This window comes from Piliocolobus tephrosceles, chromosome 9 (genome assembly GCF_002776525.5).
Source record: "Piliocolobus tephrosceles isolate RC106 chromosome 9, ASM277652v3, whole genome shotgun sequence".
NCBI classification, from domain to species: Eukaryota; Metazoa; Chordata; class Mammalia; order Primates; family Cercopithecidae; genus Piliocolobus; species Piliocolobus tephrosceles.
Window position 1 is genome coordinate 130386790 of NC_045442.1, and position 3332 is coordinate 130390121.

The following is a 3332-nucleotide window of genomic DNA, read 5'->3' on the forward strand; positions in this document are numbered from 1 at the left end:
GGGGACAAGTCCAGGTCATACCCGCAGTGGGTCCCTGTGGGAACTGCCCTCCGCCTGCACCCTGGGGGGTGCTTGTGCAGTGGTTTCATCCTCTCACTGGGATCTGTCTGCTGGACCCTCACTAAGGTTGGGAGTTCCTCGTGGGATGAGGTACTCTAGATGCCCTCTTGGCAGATGGGATTTTCTGTACACCTCTTCACCCTTCCTCTCTAGGTGCTTTTTCAGCCCTAAGTATGTACTTACACATTTTCTAACATGTTATAGCGTGAACTGAAGTGTATATTTGTGTGTATTCAGATATCTTGACACCTTTCTACTTTACAATTTTCACACATACTTTATACTTATTTACTACATACATGGTTTAGACTCCCAAATGTAAATCTCCAACACTGCATGCTCTTCTCTATTTTAAATTCTTGTAGGTGAATGCATAAGTAAACTGATATATCTAGACAGTAGAATGTTATTTGGCACTAAAAAGAAATGAGCTACCAAGCCACGAAAAGACGGAGAGGAAAGTCAGGTGCATGTTGCTGAAAGAAGCATGAAAAGGCTACATCCTGAAGGAGTCCAATTCCCCAACATTCCAGTAAAGGGAAAACTGGAAACAGTAAAAAGCCGGGGGTGAGAGGGGAGGGAGGAATGAGTGGGCAGGGCACAGGGTTTTCAGGGCAGTGAAACTCTTCTGCATGGTACTGGAATGGTGGATATAGGTCATTATGCATTTGTCCAACACCAAGAGCTTCAAGTAAACTGGACTCCGGGTGATAACGATGTGTTGATGGACGCCTTTGGGCCGTAACAAATGGACCACTCTGATAGTGGGGGAGCCTGCGTGTGTGGAGGGGCTGGGAGCCTATGGAAACCCTATACCTTCCACCCAATTTTGCTGTGAACCTGAACTGGTCTAAAGAATAAAGCCCATTAAAATTTGGGTGTTAAACATGAAAAGGAGCTTAACCTCATTAATCACTGGGTAAGTGCAAATTAAAACCCAGATTTAAAGGACCAGCATCACCGAGTACTGACAGAATAGAAAGTAACTGCTGAGCAGCACGTCTGCTACCATGGAGCTGTCAGCCACTATCTGCTAAAGTCAAAGGAGTCAGACTGGCGGGAGATCAGTGTGGATGGTTCTGCCTTCTTCTGTTTCCATTTTACTAACTTAGCAGAGAACTAATGCAGCATATTCCTGAGCTGGGAAGTCATTGACGCATTCGTTGTCACTTTGAGAAACTAGGTGTTTCCTAGGTTGTTATGCACTGCCCTATAAGTAGGTGATACAGTGTGGGTTCCAGGCTTGCGCTCACTCATGGAGCTCCTTACTACATGTCCAGTCTCTAGCCCAGGGACGCCCCTGCAGAACATCTGCCGTGATTCCATCAGCCTTGGTGTTCGCATAATCGGATGGTGTCATGCCGCGGGAGCAGTCCTGCTACACACAGCAGTGTGAGTAAATCCACAGACCCAGTCTTGAGTGGAAGAAACCGGATACAAAAGACATGTGATTCCAGTGAAATAAAGGTCAGAAACAGGCGAAACCAATTAAGATGTAGGCAAGAATAGAGGCTACTTCCGGGGGCACAGGGAGCCCTGTGAGATTTTGGAAGTATTCTCTGTGTTGATAGGGTGTCAATTACATGGGTGAATATGTTAGGATTGATTGAAACAATTTGTGCACTTTTAAGTGACAGCTTAACACAACGTAGAATCAGTGCACTCTATAGCTCAGCACTGATAGAGAATCAGTGGAGAGCAAATGGCATCTCACCTTGACAGGAGTGGAAGGAAGTGCAGGTGCTTATGGTCACTGCATCTTGGTATCAGATTGGCCAGGAAAAGCCGTGAAGACACACCCTGCGTGAGTTGGGGCTCCACTCCTGAGAGAAGACAGCAAGGTCAGCTTTCACGGTGTGTGTCGGGTCCCCGTGCCCGTGGACCCCTGCTGGCAACTGACACGGCATTGGTGGACATGACACCCTTGAGCTGTAAGAAAAGAACTCTGTCCCCAACCTCACCCCACAGGGGACAGATACTGCAGTGGGGTTGCTTGTGTGCTGCTTGATCACACGCCCCGATGCAGATTAAAAGGAACGCACAGAGTCTGAACAGGAAAGGGGTTCCCATGCCAGGTGACAAGCCAGCTCCAGCCGTGAGGCCTTGCCTGCATCTCAGCATGTCCACGTGCTTCCCCTTCTGCCTGGAAGCTGCATTTCCTTAGTCTGCACCTGGCCGAATCTGACTCCTTTAAACCCTTGGCTTAAACGTCATCTCAGATGATCCTCTCAGGACTCAAATCTGAATCACAAGCACGAAGTGGGAGCTCAGTGACTTTGAGTAAATTATGAATAAAAACTAAGCGTATACTCACGGGTCCTATAAGGCTACGTCGCTTGTGTACAGGCAGTGCCCTCTCAGCAGTCGCCACTCCCATGTCAAAGGCTGCTCATGCTTCCCTTCAGCTAATGGTAGGCCAGGTGGGCCAGGCAGTGGCACAGCCCACCTCCCAAGAGTGCCGGAAACACCTGAGAGAGTGTGTCAGAGACCAGATAGCTCTGAAAAGTGTAGGGCAGAATCTAGGAGAAGAAAACTGCTTTTTCCAAGGGGCATTGCCCAGTTCCAGTAAAGGAGCAGAGAGGCTGAGAAACGGAGAGGTGCTTCCAATAGCTGGACAGGAATGGGGGAGCAGAGACCAGGGCTGAGAGCTGCCGAAGGCAAGGCCCACAGAGGGCTTCATGTGCTAGGAGGAGGAATTTAGGGCCAGCCTAGAATTGGCTCAAAACCTGTTCTTATTAGGGAAATCTGAGATAGTTACTTCTCTAGTTTCTTGCAGAAAATCATTATCTGAAGGACAATAGCACATCACAGACTCCAAACATCCCCCACGTCTTTGTCACACACAGCATCCAGAGCTCGCTGGGCGTCCACCCGGTGGGAGACAGGCCAGCGCGACCAAGTGGCCAGCACACGAGCCAGCGGCAGTGACTTCAGGGCCCAGAGAATGTTGTCAGCAGCCACAAACCTAAGACACAAAGCTTAATATCAAGGAAATAAAAGTCATGACAGAATTTTTAGAGGAACTGGAAATTATTTTTTTTAAAGAATCAAATGGGCCCAGTTTTGAAGGATGCCTCTGAGAGCCATCGGCCCCAGCAGAGAATCGCTGCTGGGGTCTCTGTTTCTTATCACAGAAATTCTAGAACAGTGTCCAGAACACAGTTGGCACTCAATAATTATTTGCTAAAGGGAGGAAAGAAGGAAGAGAAGATGGAGTAGAACGTGTTCCATGTGAATTTTTTTTTTTTTTTTTTTTTTTTTTTTTTTTTTTG

At 47.8% G+C, this 3332-nt stretch overlaps 1 protein-coding gene across 3 annotated transcripts in view; it reads left to right on the forward strand.

The window, feature by feature from the left end:
• IDI1 (isopentenyl-diphosphate delta isomerase 1) overlaps positions 1-3332 on the forward strand; it is a 29644-nt gene that overhangs the window by 17212 nt on the left and 9100 nt on the right. For 2 of the 3 annotated variants that reach the window (XM_026454786.1, XM_026454788.1), the window contains exon 7: positions 15-954. The exons of the other annotated variant lie outside the window; for it this stretch is intronic. The gene's annotated coding sequence lies outside the window, so the exon portion shown is untranslated. Of the gene's footprint in view, positions 1-14; positions 955-3332 lie in introns of those variants that run through there. 3 annotated transcript variants of the gene reach the window in all.